Raw genomic sequence first — 17500 nt, 5'->3', positions numbered from 1 at the left:
AAACAAACAAGAAAGGGACTGATGCTGGAACACAGAAATCCTTGTTTCAGGAAGAAAATAATCTATTGGATCAGTTTGTTTTGAAAGAGATTTATAACAAGTAGTTTGGATGTTAAAGGGAAATCTGCATGTGAAATACATGAATCCAACTCGAGTCCAAGGTAAGCAGAGCTGCTGGAAACTCATTATGCCTCATTCCTATTTCCTGACGCTAAACTGACGAGGTTAACTTTACGATGTTGTTGAGCTTGAACTTTGATGATTCTGGAAGTTTAAACCTTTGTTATTTTTAATTTCCTTGTAATTTGCAATAAATGCTGATTACTCGCCTCCTAAGGTCTTTGTTAGCGGATTGTTTTTTACACACCTAGGAAAATGGGTAGCATTTGCTAAGTATCAATTAACAGTGAATTGTATGGTTTAAATTTAGTATCGTCTGTTGCCAAAACTTCTGAATGCTTTTGGAAAAAATCACCAGTTTATACTGTAATATATATATATATATATATATATATATATATATATATATATATATATATATATATATATATATATATATATATATATATATATATATATATGTCACTGATGGAAGCGAAATTAAAGATGTGTTAAATGAGATTTGAAGCTTGGGGAATACGCTGGTAATGATGATGCGGCAATCTTGTTAACGAGTGTCAGGATATAAGTGTGTTTTGCCTTTTTAGTCATCCTGAGGAAATGGAGGAAGAAAATTTGGTGATGATAATTCTGCATCTGGAAGTGTTGGGTATAAGGAGGAAAGCACTTGAAAGTTGAATATTTGTTGTGCAGGTAAAGGAAGACTTTAATGCAAATTAAAAGAACATTCATTTAAGGTTTGCGAAAGACATGCTGATATATTTTGAGCATTTGTGAAGATGTGTGAATAGCAGTCCAGTTTCATTAAAAATAAATGTACATTAGATGCCGTCTTGTTTATAAGATAGCTGTAGTAAAAGAGGCTGAAATGTAATCGAACATTACAATGCATTTATATAGCTAGGTAAGGCATTTCGTATAATACCAAGTGAGTTATTAATATGGAGAGTTTTGTGTCGGTATATAAAAAAAGTTCAAGTTTTTTGTAGTTATGACTGTAATGTTTAGATTTTTCTCATGTTTCACACCTTGCTCTACAAACGACCATTAGGAGCAGCAGAATCCGAGGTGGTGGTGGAAATGTTTAAAAGGTGGAAGACTGGAATAGTGGAGGAGAGCCCTTTAAAATTACCTTAAGCAAACGAAGCTAATGATCATTGAAAAGGAATCTAAGACAAAAAGTACAAATTGGAAAGTGGCCATGTGGTTTTTTTGGTAAAAGTCTTGCACCAAACTCTGTACTGTCTAGATGTAACAGACTGTCACAATAGAGGAATATTAAGTTTTCCTGGAGTAGAAGATTGCAGATGCTGAAAATATTAAAATAGAGCAAAGTAGGGTTGTGGTGGCCGATGTGGTAACGTTCCTCACTGGTGAGTGGCAGACTGGGGTTCGAGTCCCGCTCAAACTTGTTATTTTTTTGGTCGCTGCAACCTCACCATCCTTGTGAGCGAAGGATGGGAGGTTTGTGGGAGCCTTTAGGTCTATCTGGTGAGTCATCAGAAGCCATTGCATGGCCTTCCTTGGTCCTAGCTCTGTCCTGTTCGATAGGGCGATGTCACTGTTCCTTTCCTCTTTCATTCATGAGAGGCCTTTAAACCTTTAAATGGGGTAGTATAAGAAATTGAGAATTCTGCTGTGTTAGATGGACAAGTCTGAAATGAAGTAAAGTACCTCAGGTACCTTGAAACTGCACTGAAGTAGGATTGTAGTGCAGTAAGAAATAGGATGGCTGGAACATGGATGACGTGGAATGATTGCCAGACCACATGTAAATAAAGTTTCATTAGTAGAGAGAGCAAAGACTTACAATGGGTACCCTATATAGGGTCTGTACTACTTTATGCAACAGACACATGGAAAATGGAAGAAACAGAGAGAAAGATGGAATGATCATATTATGAACGAGGAATTGATGGAGAGATGCAAAAAAATTGGCCACAACACGAGTGTTGACGGGTTGAACGTGTCATGAGGAGGAGTTGGTCTGAAAAGCAGTAAATATGGAATTAGCAGGACAGATCCCGTTTAGGAAGGCCAGGAAATCGTGGAAATGCTAGATAGATGAACGCTTCTACCAAAAGGTAGTATAGTATAGAAGAGAACGGATGGGACCCATTTTGAGTCAAATCTGTAAATGGAAGTTGAAGTGTAACATTTTATGATATACAGTTAATGTATAATTATATACAGTTTATGCAACGTGAATATATTCTTTGCTACCAAAAAAAAAAAAAAAAAAAGAAAGACAAAGCCAATATCACCTACAAAGAGACTGCCTCGTTAGTCAATATAACAGCCACACTTCAAAGTGCTGATTTGGCCTGTGTTTATTAATCACTGTCCAATTTTGCGACCTCAACCCAGACAATTGTGACTATGTATCAGTCATTTTTTGTGACGACAGCCGTTAATAATAAACAAACTACCCTTTTGCTGCATGTTGCGATAGGTGTGAAAAAGGGTAATGTTGCTAATTTGCTTGTCTATGTAATGAGCTTCTCTGCCGTTGATTGTGAATGATTAAATGCTTTTGTCAAAGCTGATTAAAGGATTATTGAGTACAGTTAACAAATTTCATAATTAGATGATAGGCGAGATTTATATTCCGGAAATTTAATATGCTCTTGAAAAAATCGTAATGCAATTAGGACGGTCTTAGGACGGGACAGTCAGTAAAATTATTAAGACTTTTCATCATTAAGTTCATGATTAAAGTTATTTTTTCTATTATTAACATGTTATCATGAATATAGTTTTATGACGGACAAACTATCAACCCCCAAAGAGAAAATAGAACTAATAAAACTAAAGTCTGATACGTCCAGATAAACCTATAAAATATAACGCTTAGCTGCTTGGGGGTTATTTTAAAGAAAATAAGCATTGACAGGAAACAATTAAGTGAACACCTGTTGAAGAATTACACATGTGATGTGGGAGTGTTTTCAGGTTGCACGATCTTGTATGAGGATCCTTGCTTCAAGAACTGGCATTAGTGTATAGACAACTTGGATTATTGGAAGGTGATTTAATTTTAAAGCATTCAATAGATGGTTGAACAGATTTAAGACGAAGGCAAATCAACTTTGCTTCGGTTTATGGACAAAACACCAGTGTTTCTCATGCAACTATGAATGAATGTTACTCTTGTGACGGCGCTGAGTAAGGGTGTGAACTCAAAGGCAGATTGGAAACGACTGAGTTATATTATTGTGGAACACTCTCCTTATATACAAAACCTCAAGGCAACAGGACATGACAAGTTCACAAGACAGACAATATCACAGAGAAAAAACCAGACATGAATTTTCATGTTCATTTTAGTGCGAGGGAAGAGCGAAGATACAAGCATAATATATACAAAAGGAATTTGTACAATTGTGTGAAACACGGTTGGTACATGGCTCACCCCCTGAAAATGACATACTGTACATGTTAAATACGGCGCCCTGATCTAGAGAGGCGAACTGTAGGCGGGTCATCTGACAGAAGATAAGCAGGTTTTAGATGATCAATGGAGACCCAGTCTTCTTTGCCCCGAATGTTTAGGAGGAATGCTTTTGGACTGCGTCGGATCACAAGGAAAGGGCCCGTGTAAGGGGGCGTTAGTGGTGGCTTGCTGGTGTCGTTGCGCAGGAAGACGTGCGTTGCAGAGTGCAAGTCCGTTGGTATGTGATGCTTTGCTAGGGGCTTGTAAGTCTGGCGGCACGGAGTAAATTTTCCCACGACGTGACGTATGCGCTGGAGATCGTCGGAGGAGGTTGTAGAAGGAAAAAATTCGGCAGGGACGACCAACGGGTCGCCATACACCATTTCGGCTGCCGAGACATCGAGGGCGTCTTTAGGAGTGGTCCTTAGTCCCAGGAGGACCCAGGGAAGCTGAGTAAACCAGTTGCAATCCTTGCAGCGGGACATCAAAGCTGCTTTGAGGGTGCGATGAAAACGTTCAACCATTCCATTGGCAGCGGGGTTGTAGGCCGTTGTCTGATGTAGGGTGATGCCCAGGAGATTCGCTAATGACGTCCATAATTGAGAGGTGAAAGTGGTTCCCCTGTCAGAAGTAATATGCTCAGGGATACCGAATCTTGAAATCCCTCCAGAGAGTTAGGCAGATGTACATGAGGCGGACGTTGCAGTTTCCATGGGAATGGCTTCAGGCCAACGAGTGGAGCGGTCGATGACGGTAAACAGGTAACGATGTCCTTGTGATGTGGGTAGGGGGCCTACAACGTCGACGTGAATGTGTGCGAAACGACGCTGAGGTTGAGGAAAGGTGCCCACTCCTGAATCCGTGTGTCGATGTACTTTGGAAGTTTGGCAAGAAGTACAGGCACGGACCCAATCCTTAGCATCCTTAGAAATGCCGTGCCAAATGAACTTTGCCTTCAGCAGCTGTGCAGTAGAACGGCACGAGGGATGTGAAAGGCCGTGGATGAGATCAAACACCTGTCGGCGCATGGGAGCAGGAATCCAAGGTCGCAGTCTACCAGTACTGACGTCACAGAGGAGGGTGGTGTTGGAGTCTTTGAGGGGAAAATCCTCCCAACGGAGGGACGTGCAGGATGTCCTACAAGCTTGATACTCTGGATCCTGTCGGTGGGCTGCAGCCAGGGCGTTGTAATCCAATCCCAGTTAAATGGCAGCCAGCGTGTTTCTTGACAGGGCATCGGCAACGGGATTCATTTTCCGAGGGACGTATTGGAGGGTGCAATTGTATTCAGCCACGGCGGAGAGATGTCGACGTTGACGGGCGGACCAGGCGTCAGACTGTCAAGTGAAGGCGTGCACCAGAGGCATGTGGTCTGTGCGAATGACGAAGGGCGTACCTTCTAAGAAATGGCGAAAGTGACGGACAGCCAAGTGCACAGCCAGCAATTCTCGATCGAAGGTAGAATAACCCGATTCTGCCTTGGACAGTTTTCTGCTGAAGAAGGCCAATGGGCGGGGCGAGCCTTTGACCACCTGCTCGAGTACTGCACCAATAGCGACGTCGCTGGCATCGGTGGAGAGAAGGAGAGGGGCGTGTGGGATAGGAAAAGTGAGAGCCACAGCAGTTGATAGGGCCTTCTTTGCATTGCAGAAGGCTGCTTCTTGAAGGGGACCCCACTTCAGGTCCTTTGGCTTGCCCTTGAGGGAGGCGTAGAGGGGAGCAAGAGTGGCGGCAATGGCTGGCAGAAAACGGTGATAATAGTTGATCATGCCCCAGAATTCCTGCAGAGCTTTGACTGTCGAGGGCGCGGGGAAATTCAGAACGGCTGCTACCTTCTCAGGGTGAGGATGGACTCCTTCAGGAGTGATACGGTGCCCTAAGAACGACACTTCGTTGGCGCCAAAGGTACACTTGTCGTACCGGACTACAAGGCCGTTTTGTTGCAGGCGGTCGAGCACGATGTGCAGGTGACGGAGGTGTTCCTCTTTTGAGGAGGAGAACACAAGTATGTCGTCCACATAACATACACAGAAAGGGAGGTCCCGTAAGATGCCATCCATGAGACGTTGAAACGTTGCCCCAGCATTACGAAGGCCAAAACAGGAGTAATTGAAGGTGTATGTACCAAACGGAGTGGTGATGGCGGTCTTGGGGATGTCTTCTGGGTTCATAGGCACCTGATAATACCCCTTCAAGAGGTCGAGCGTAGAGAAAACCTTCGCTTTGTGCAGGTAGGAGGTTACATCGGCAATGTTTGGGAGGGGGTAGTGATCCGGTTCTGTTTGCATGTTCAGGCGCCTGTAATCCCCGCACGGACGGAGGGAGCCGTCTTTCTTCAGAACGATGTGTAAGGGTGACGACCATGGGCTGGAGGCCTTTTGGCAAAGGCCCATTTTTTCCATTTCGGCGAACGTCTGTTTGGCGGCTGCCAATCGTTCCGGTGCCAGACGTCTGAATTTTGCGAAGACTGGGGGTCCCGTCGTCTTGATATGGTGATAAATACCGTGCTTGGCAGGAACCGTGGGCGTTTGGCGAAGTTCTGGACGGAAAACTTCCGGGTACGACGTGAGGAGGTGGGCGTAGGCATCCGTGGGTGCGCTGATGTGGAGAGCGAGGTTAGAGGGGGCGGGTTGAAGAGGTGTCGACAAGTACGAGTCTGCGTTGACCAATCATCGGTGGGCGACATCGACCAGAAGGTGGAAATGAGAGAGGAAATCCGCACCGAGGATTGGCATTGTGACGTCAGCAACGAGAAACTTCCAATTGAATTTACCGTTTCCGAACGATAATGTGAGGTTCTCGTAACCGTAGGTGGGTATCGCAGATCCGTTGGCAGCTACCAAGCGGACGTCGGCAGATGTAGACAGACTACGTTGTGCCTTGAAGAGTTTCCTTGGCAAAAGAGAACGACAAGCACCCGTGTCTACCAAAAATCGCACGCCCGTTCCTGCATCCTGTAAAAAGAACAGATTAGAAACATGGGAGGCCACCGCCACAAGCGATGGCCTGCTTACACGTTTTTTGGCCACTGACAATCTTTGGCACATTTCTTCGCGGTTGCCCCGAATCTGAAGTGGTAGTAGCAAAACTGCGGCGGATGGGAGGTAGTAAGTGGCTGTAGAAGTCGTTTGTTGGGGCGCGAGCGATTGGTGGGTGGTGGGCGGCTTTGTCGCCGCTTCGGCACGTCACGGGGTAGGCGTGTATGTCCTACGGCATTCATGTCAGCTTTGGTTGACGTTGAATAGGCATCCTCGTCGTCAGGGGTGGAGGCGTTGATAGAGGTCTTGAAGTGTCTGTCCATAAGGGCGTCGGCTTTGGTCATCAAGTCCTTTATGGGTAAACTATCGACATCGGGTATGGCAGCGCGTACAGGTTCAGGTAAACGGCGTATCCAAAGGGCACGGAGTAGGTTCACCTCACGAGGAGAGCCGCCTGCGGCAGGTTGAAGGCAAGCGATACTGGTCATTTCTCTGAGGGCAAGCGAAGCCCTTTGGTCCCCCAACGGTTGTTGCGAGAGCTGAAAAAGCTTTGCTATACGGGCGGCTGGCGACGGCGAGTACTGCTGCAGAAGGTATGATTTGAGGGCGTCATACGCTATTGGTGTGTCTCCTTGTTCACAAAGCCAGTCGGATATTTCTGGGAAGGTGTCCTCGGGTATCGCCGCGAGAACATAATCCGCTTTGGTGGTTGAGCGAGTCACGCCCCTGATACGAAAGTGGACTTCAGCGCGTTGAAACCAAGCAAACGCCTCTCCGGTGGCGAACGGTGAAAGTTTCAATGTGGCGGCCGCGGCGCCAACTGATGTAGTCTCCTCATAGTACCAACGATGGAGGGGCAAGGGAGGTGGGGGTGGAAGGCAGTGGGAGCGAGTCGACTTCCGGGGTCACCAATGTGACGGCGCCGAGTAAGGGTGTGAAGTCAAAGGCAGATTGGAAACGACTGAGTTATATTATTGTGGAACACTCTCCTTATATACAAAACCTCAAGGCAACAGGACATGACAAGTTCACAAGACAGACAATATCACAGAGGAAAAACCAGACATGAATTTTCATGTTTGTTTTAGTGCGAGGGAAGAGCAAAGATACAAGCATAATATATACAAAAGGAATTATGTACAATTTTGTGAAACACGGTTGGTACACTCTCATCTCGTTGTGTATATAATGCTGATATTCAAGAAATAAATCGCCAAGTTACAAAAGAAAAGAAAAGAAAATTTTACCTAGTGCTTCTTGGAAAGTAATTTGGTACACGTCAGACTTTACAGGTAAACAAAACTTTCTGTATTATCAGGCAAAAAGTATTAATCGTAGTAAGGCCTTAAATGGGCGTGATCCCTATTCTTAATGCGCTCGCGCACTATTGCATCTTAGCATTATATTCTAATCCATGTAATTTCCTTTATTTACTCACCAAACAATTTCTCATTTCCAGTTCACTTCCCAGATTTTCTTATCCCAAATAGCTTTCACCTTGAAGAGTAACACTCAAGAAATAGATCTCTCTCTCTCTCTCTCTCTCTCTCTCTCTCTCTCTCTCTCTCTCTCTCTCTCTCTCTCTCTCTCTCTCTCTCTCTCTCTCGTTTATTCTTCGCCTGAAAAAATATGCTCCACCTCCAAGTTTTGACTTCCCAACATTATAATAGAGTTGATTTTATTAAAAGTGTAATTCTCCCATCTGTTGGTAATTTTATGTAATTCTCCCATCTGTTGGTAATTTTATGATTGAATGGGTTACAGAGTTATGTAAAGTTTAACTGCAGAAGGAATGTATACACAGAGTTTGATTAAAAGACTTTTATCGTCCCCGTGCGTAAGGGAGAAATGAATGAGGTTATTTTACGAATTATTATAAAAGGCGAGTTTGTGGAACATGATTGATTGGAAACTTTAAACAAACAAGAAAGGGACTGATGCTGGAACAGAGAAATTCTTGTTTCAGGAAGAAAGTAATCGAGTGGATCAGTTTGTTTTGAAAGAGATTTATAACAAGTAGTTTGGATGTTAAAGGGAAATCTGCATGTGAAATACATGAATCCAACTTGAGTCCAAGGTAAGCAGAGCTGCTGGAAACTCATTATGCCTCATTCCTATTTCCTGACGCTGAACTGACGAGTTTAACTTTACGATGTTGTTGAGCTTGAACTTTGATGATTCAGGAAGTTTAAACCTTTGTTATTTTTGATTTACTTGTAATTCGCGATGAATGCTGATTACTTGCTTCCTTAGGTCTTTGTTAGCGGATTGTTTTTTACACACCTAGGAAAATGGTTAGCATTTGCTAATTATCGATTAGCAGTGAATTATACGGTTTATATTTAGTATCGTCTGTTGCCAAAACCTCTGATTGCTATTGGAAAAAATCACCAGTCTATACTGTGATATATATATATATATATATATATATATATATATATATATATATATATATATATATATATATATATATAATATATATATATATATATATATATATATATATTATATATATATATATATATATATATATATATATATATATATATATATAATTTATACTTATATATGCCACTGATGGAAGCGAAATTAAAGATGTGTTAAATGAGATTTGAAGCTTGGTGAATACGCTGGTAATGATGATGTGGCAATCTTGTTAACGAGAGTCAAGATATAAGGGTGTTTTGCCTTTATAGTCATCTTGAGGAAATGGAGGAAGAAAATTTGCTGATGATAATTCTGCATCTGGAAGTGTCGGGTATAAGGAGGAAAGCACTTGAAAGTTGAATAGATGTTGTGCAGGTAAAGGAAGACCTTAATGCAAATTAAAAGAACATTCATTTAGGGTTTCTGAAAGAAATGCTGATATATTTTGAGCATTTGAGAAGATGGGTAAATAGCAGTCCAGTTTCATTAAAAAGAAATGTACAGTAGATGCCGTCTTATTATAAGATGGCAATAGGAAAGAGGCTGCAATGTAGTCAAACATTAGTATGCATTTATGGAGCTTTATAACGCATTTTATATAATACCAAGTGAGTTATTAATATGGAGATTTTTTTGTAGGTATATCAAAGTTAGTTTCTGTAGTTAACACTGTTATTTCTAGATTTTTTGATAGTGTCACACCTTGTTCCACAAAGGACTATAAGGAACAACAGGAATCAGAGGTGGTGGTGGAAATGTTTAAAAGGTGGAAGACTGATATAGTGGAGAAGAGCCCTTAAAAATTACCTTTAGCAAACGAAGCTATTGATCACTGTAAAGGAATCCAAGATAAAATGTACAAATTGGAAATTGGCCATGCGATGGTTTTGGAAAAAGTCTTGGATTGAACTTTTTACTATCTAGATGTAACAAACTGTCACAAGAGGGGAATATAAAGTTTGACTGGAGTAGAAGATTGCAGATGCTCAAAATATTAAACTAGTAGTGTTGTGGTGGCCGATGTGGTAACGTCCCTGACTGGGGTTCAGGTCCCGCTCAAACTCGTTAGCTTCTTTGGGCGCTGCAATATCACCATCCTTGTGAGCTAAGGATGGGGAGTTTGGGGGAGCCTATAGGTCTATCTGCTGAGTCATCAGGAGCCATTGCCTGGCCCTCCGTGCTTCTAGCTTTGGTAGAGAGGGGGCTTGGGCGTTAATCATATGTATATATGGTAAGTTTCCAGGGCATTGTCACTCTATTGCCTCTGCCATTCATGAGTGGCCTTTAAACCTTTAAATGGTGGAAGTGAGAAGAATTAAGAATCCTGCTGTGTTAGATGGACAAGTCTTGAAATGAAGTAAAGTACTTCTGGTACCTTGAAACTGCATTGAAGTAGGACTGTAGGGCAGTAAGAAAAAGGATGGCTACAACATGGATGACGTAGAATGATCGCTTGACCACAGATAAATGAAGTTCCATTACTAGAGAGAGCAAAGACTTACAATGGGTAGCCTATACAGGGTCGGTATACTTTGTGCATGAGACACATGGAAAATGGAAGAAACTTAGAGTGAATAATGAAAAGATCATATTATGAACGAGGAATTGATGGAGAGATGTAGTTTTGAGAAGCTGCAAAAAATGCTGAGAACTCGAGTAATGACGGCTTGAACATGTCTTGAGGAGGAGTTGGTCTGAAAAGCAGTACATTTGGAATTAGAAGGACATAGCTCCTTAAGGAAGCCCAGGAGAGCGTTGACAGGCGAGTTAGATTAAGGCTTATGCCAAAAGGTAGTACAGTCAAAAGAGAACGGATGGGACCCATTTGAGTCAAATTCGTATATGGAAGTTGAAGTATAACATTCTATAATATACAGTTAATGTATATCTATATACAGTTTATACAACGTGAATTTCTTCTTTGCTACCTCAAAGAAAAAAAAAGACAAAGCCAATATCATCTATTCCTTGACGATTCTTAGGTTTGATGAAGAGACCGCCTCGTTAGTCAATATAACAGCCTCACTTCAAAGTTCTGATTAAGCCTTTATTTATTAATCACTGTCTAAATTTGCAACCACAAGCCAGCCAAGTGTGACTGTGTTTCAGTCATTTTGTGTGACGACAGCCGATGATAATAAACAAACTACCGTTTTGCTGCATGTTGCGATAGGTGTGAAAAGGGTAATGTTGCTAATTTGCTTGTTTATGTAATGAGCTGCTCTGCCGTTGATTGTGACTGATTAAATGCTTTTGTCAAAGCTGATTAAAGGATTATTGAGTACAGTTAACAAATTTCACTATTAGATGATAGGCGAGATTTATAATCCGGAAATTTAATTGGCTCTTTAAAAAATCGTAATGCAATTAGGACGGTCTTAGGACGGGACAGTCAGTAAAAGTTTTTAAGACTTTTTATCATTAAGTTCATAATTAAAGTTATTTTTATAACATGATAACATGACTTGAATTTTTTGACGAACAAACTATTAACCCCAAAAGAGAAAATTGAACCAATAAAACTAAATGATGGTTTAAGTCTGATACGGTAAACGGAAACGTCCAGAAACTTGAGATCACTCGATTACAAAAGATAAAGCTATAAAAGATAACGCTTAGCTGCATGGGGTTATTTTAAAGAAAATTAGCAGTAAACACCACTTGACAGTTGAAGAATTACACAGGTGTTGTGGGAACGTTTTCAGTTTGCGCGACCTTGTATCAGGACCCTTGCTTCAAGAACTGTCATTAGTGCATAGACAACATGGATTATTGGCAGGTGATTTAATTTTAAATCATTCAATAGATGGTTGGACAGATTTAAGACAAAAACAAATCAACTTTGCTTCGGTTCATGGACAAAGCACCAGTGTTTCTCATTCAACCATGAATGATTGTTGCAAGAAGGTACCTGACATTATTGCTTGGTACGATCTATGACATTTACAACATTGACAAACGAAGATTGTCTTACAGAGCTCTTTCATATAAGTCTCTTTGGATCTGAGGCGATTTATACAAATGCTTTGTGTTAACAAAGAGGGTGTATCTAAGGTTTTATTGAAGAGCAAATGTGCCACATCCTGCTTCTTTGGAAACTTGAATGTGAAGTATTTACCAGTAACGTGAAAGTTTAATAGGGAAACTTGGATGACTTTTCAGCTGTTTATGAAGTGGATAAAGGACTGTTAATCACTGACTGAATTAAAGTTTACAAAACGTTCTTCTGTCACTGGACAATGCTAAAGTCCATCTGAATAGCTTTATCACTTTCCAATGAAAAGATCGTATTTTGACCTTCCACCACTACACGGAAGTTTCATATCTACAGGAAGAGATTTAACGGATTTGCTATATCATTATTATTATTATTATTATTATTATTATTATTATTATTATTATTATTATTATTATTATTATTATTATTATTATTATTATTATTATTAGCTAAGCTACAACCCTAGTTGGAAAAGCAGGATGCTATAAGAAGCCCAAGTGCTCCAACAGGGAAAAAATAGCCTAGTGCGAAAAGGAAATAAACTATGCAAAGTAATGAACAATTAAGATGAAATATTTAAAGAAAAGTAACATCTAAACAAATCTTTCATATATAAACTATAAAAAGAGACTTATGCAAGACCGTTCAACCTAAAAACATTCGCTGCAAGTTTGAACATTTGAAGTTCAACCTATTCAACTACCCGATTAGGAAGACCATTCCACAACTTTTTCACAGCTGGAATAAAACTTCAAGAATATTGTGAAGTATTGAACCTCATGATGGAGAAGGCCTGACTCTTAGAATTAACTGCATACCTAGTATTACGAACATGATGGAACTGTCCGGGAAGATCTGATCGGTAGAGGATGGTCAGAATATATATATATATATATATATATATATATATATATATATATATATATATATATATATATATATATATATATATATATATATATATATATATAATATTGAGAAAAATATGCAACATGCATAAAGAACTAAGTAAACAATTATGCCAGAGACTAGATCAGGAATAAGAAGTTTAATACACCGTAAGATCCCTCCAACATGTTAAGATGAGAATCGACAGAAACTCACGCTATATGTAACAGTTTTCGGTGCCGTTCGGTGGATTAACTCAGGATGTTAAACCCAAGACTTTGACTTGTGTTTCTAGACAAGATGAAGATTGCGAATTAATGCGAACATGTAAGATGAAATGACGTTGGTACAATATGGCGACATTGAAATGTTGACAAACAAACACATTGTTGGTGAAAACAGGCAGGACGAGTTTGTTGATAAAGTGGCTGATAAGTCGATCAAACAAAGCATTGGACAACATTGAGGTGGAAGGATCCCAATGAAATGGTTAATATGATGAACGTGTATGTCTGTAAAATCTAGGAGTACTATAAATGATTAAAACTGAAATTGCACTTTTTGAAAAATTACATAGATGAGCTATTACACATATTTCTAACGATGTTTTAGAAAGAAGTTTGTGAAATTAAAATTTTATAGCAAACAAAAAACATTGGATTTCTATTTAGTCGACCGTAAAGAAATTCATATGTTATAACTATGATATAAAATTTTAGCTGTGAAAACGTGTTGGTAAAAAGGATTTAGAGAATCCTCTATATTTTTTTTCTACAATTTAAAACTAAATCAAAGGATATTGATATCAACGATGATATGTAATTCATTCATCTGCCTTGTATAAAATTAATAAAAGCAAACACAGCCAGTTTTATTTTCCCATGAATATGTAAGAAATAGTGTTATCTTTCATTTCAATATAATACGTTGAACTTTCAGGCGAATTTCAGTTATCTGTTTAAATCCATTATTAAAACCACACCACATAACAAAACAGTTCAAGCTCGCAAAGTGGTTTGAATAGTGGATTTTAATTGCTCTCACACATATACGTGTATTAGCTTGTGTATGTGTATATATATATATATATATATATATATATATATATATATATATATATATATATATATATATATATATATGTGTGTGTGTGTGTGTGTGTGTGTGTGTATACAGTATATATATATATATATATATATATATATATATATTATTATTACTAGCTAAGCTACAACCCTTGTTGGGAAGGCAAGATGCTATAAACCCAAGGGCTCCAGCTGGGAAAAATAACCCAGTGAGAAAAGGAAATTATGAAAATGAACTATGAGAAGTAATGAGCAATTAGAATAAATTATTCTAAAAATAGTAACAATAGTAAAGCAGATATTTCACAAATAGAATATAAAAAGACGTATGTCAGCCTATTCAACATAAAAACATTTGCTGCAAGTTTGAACTTTTGAAGTTTTACTGATTCAACTACCTGATTAGGAAGATCATTCCACAACTAGTCACATCTGGATTAAAATTTCCTGAGTACGGTGTCGTATTGAGCCTCATGATGGAGAAGGTTTGACTATTAGATTTAACTGCATGCCTAGTATTACGAGCAGGAGGGAACTATCCGGGAAGATCTGAATGTAAAGGATGGTCAGAATTGTGAAAAATCTTGAGCAACATGCGTAACTAACTATTTGAACGACGGTGCCAAAGATTATTATCTAGATCAAAAATAAGAAATTTAATAGAAATTAATTTCTTGTCCAACAAATTAAGATGAAAATCAGCATCTTAAGACCAGACAGGAGAACAATATTCGAAACAAGGTAGAATGAAAGAATTAAAACACTTCAGAACTGATTGATCACCGAAAATCTTAAAGACTTTCTCAATAAGCCATTTTTTTGTGCAACTGAAGAAGACAGACTTAATATGTTTTTCAAAAGTAAATTTGCTGTAAAGAACCCCACTTAAATTTTTAGAGTTATACAAAGTTAAAGAAACTTCACCAATGCCGAGATTCTTATGTTAAAGAGCCACTGTCCTTGACCATAATGACAGTCATACTTGGAGTTTTTTTTTAGGATTTAACTTCATGTCCCATAATTTTTACCATGCACTAATTTTTGCTAGGTCTCTATTAAGGGATTCAACAACCCCAGATCTACACTTAAGAGATGGAATTGATGCAGAGAGTGTAGTATTATCTGCTTACGCAACAATCTTGTTTTCTAGGCCAAACCATATGTCGTGTGTATATATTATGAAAAGTAATGGGCCAAGAAGGAATACCAGGCATCACATTCCTATACTCACTATGGTGCCCTTCAACAACAACACTGCGATCTATTACTTAAAAATTCGATTATGATGCTAAGGAACGACCCACCCACTCCTAACTGTTTGAGTTTGAAAATGAGAGCTTCATGATTAACACGGTCAAAGGCAGCACTAAAATCAAGGCCAATCATACGAACTTCCTGACCACAATCAAGGAATAATTTCTGTATAACATTGGAGATTGTAAGAAAGGCACATGTGCGCCAAGACCTTTACGAAAACCACATTGCAAACTAAAGAACATTTGATTCCCTTCAGCAAACGTATTAAGACGTTTTGCCAAAAGCCATTCAAAAACTTTAGATAATAAGGGAGATATGGAAATTGGATGGTAATCAGTTGTACTTAAACTACCGCAAACATATTTACATAGTGGAGTAACATTACCAATTCTCCAAGTGCCAAAAGCTCCTCTTCTTGCTAACTCGTGTAAAATAACAGATAACTAAGGAGCTAAGAGATCTGCAGTCCTTATGAAAAGCTAAGGAAAAATACCATTTGGGTCTACATCTTCATAAGCACTAAGATCCATCAAGACAGCTTTAATTTTACGAGACCAAAAAGCTGAACTAGTTAGTTTCGCCTTAAAGAAATAAGAATGAGAAAGATAAAGTTTCTCATTACTCTGCTTACTGTGAAACACCTCAGCCAAAAGCGTTATCTTTTCCTTTGGCCAGTGAGTGACAGAGCCATCTAGCTTAAGTAAAGGAGGAACTGTTTCATCTACACCAAAGAGTGCAGATTTAAGAGTATCCTACCACCTATGTTCCTGGGATGTACCTGAAAGGGTTTCCGTTATGGTTAAATTTTATTCCTTTTCAGTTGAAGCATAAATTCTCTGAGCTAAAGCTCTAAGCTGAGTATTGTTATTCCAACCCAAATTTGATCTGTAATCATTCTCCAAATAAACGTGTCTACAATCACCATTGAACCATGGCTCACTACTATACAATTGTGACCAATTCAAGCCCGAAAGATCTCTCAAAATGCCATTCCAATCTGCTTGAGATTTCATGTGTATGATGCATCAGGGAGAGGCTGCTCAGTCTTCTACTAATGAAATGAAGGGATGATCAGATGTCCCAACTGGAGAACCAATCTTACTTGTTATAATGCTAGGAGAGACTGTGTATACGAGGTCCAAGTAGTTAGGAGACCTGTGAGTAGCTTCACTTATGATTTGCTCACAGTCTAATTCAGAGGCAAATCCAAAGCTCTAAGTCATGGCGCTCAGTAGGAGAAAAAGAATTTAACCACTCCCTATGGTGAACATTGAATTCACCAATAAAGACAAAAGAGTCCTTTCTATCATCATCTTGTATATAATGGTAAGAAGATAATCGAAGATAGAATCATCCATGTCTGGATTCAGGTAGATCGAACACAAATAGAAATTGTTATGCCTGTCACAAACTTTTATTACATGAATCTCATGACATCCACATTCCTAGAAGTACTTATGAGATGCAGGGTACTCAGTACTAATATACACAAGCCATTCCCCTTGACCTAGGAATGACATCCCGTTTCAAAAATATTGGCTTCTTTAAACCAGTTTTAAGGAACTCTGATGAGTGCCAAAGTTTCTGAGCACAAAAGCATATACTGTCTGGACTCAACTGTAAGGTCTTGAATATTTGCATGAAGACCACGAGTATTACAATACAGTAGACGACACTGATGAAGTCTAGGACGTAATGTTCCTGGATTTAGCAATGTCTCCAAACAGCATAAGAATTAATGATAATAAAAAAGATACATCATACTTAAACACTAAATTAATAAGAATGATAACAAAAACATGTACATAAATATAAATATAGTGATTGATCAAACCTATAGACTAAAGAAAAAAAAGTCGGAAAAACTCTTCAACATGGAGAAGCCGATTCACTATGAAAGGCTAAATACCCTCTAGGAAAGCTACCTTAACTGAAGGGAGGACAATAAGGATGGTTTTGAAAGAAAGAAACGGAAAGGGAAAACACAATCTCTTGATAATCCACCAGGCATCCATGGCCCTTCTATTAAGCTTGCCCAGCACACCATTTAAAAAAAAAAAAGAGGAAAAAAAGAAATGTAAGATAGAATAGTGTGCCCGAGTATCCCCTCAAAGAATGTGTATGTATATGTTTACATAGTAAATATAGAGTAAGTGCGTGTATGGGTTTATATGTTAGTGTGCATGCATATATCATAGATATTTTGTGTAATATGTATATGTATATATATAATATATACAGTATATATAAATTGATTATACTGCTGTAAAAATATATGATCTATTCTAGGTATATATAATTATATGTATATATT

At 38.9% G+C, this 17500-nt stretch overlaps 1 protein-coding gene across 1 annotated transcript in view; it reads left to right on the top strand.

Annotated features, from left to right (window-relative positions):
• Positions 1-17500, top strand: part of LOC137643275 (protein turtle-like) — a 701767-nt gene that overhangs the window by 287476 nt on the left and 396791 nt on the right.

This window comes from Palaemon carinicauda, chromosome 6 (assembly GCF_036898095.1).
Source record: "Palaemon carinicauda isolate YSFRI2023 chromosome 6, ASM3689809v2, whole genome shotgun sequence".
Taxonomy (NCBI): Eukaryota; Metazoa; Arthropoda; class Malacostraca; order Decapoda; family Palaemonidae; genus Palaemon; species Palaemon carinicauda.
Note: the sequence above shows the minus strand (reverse complement) of the source record. Positions and strands in the feature narration are given on the sequence as shown.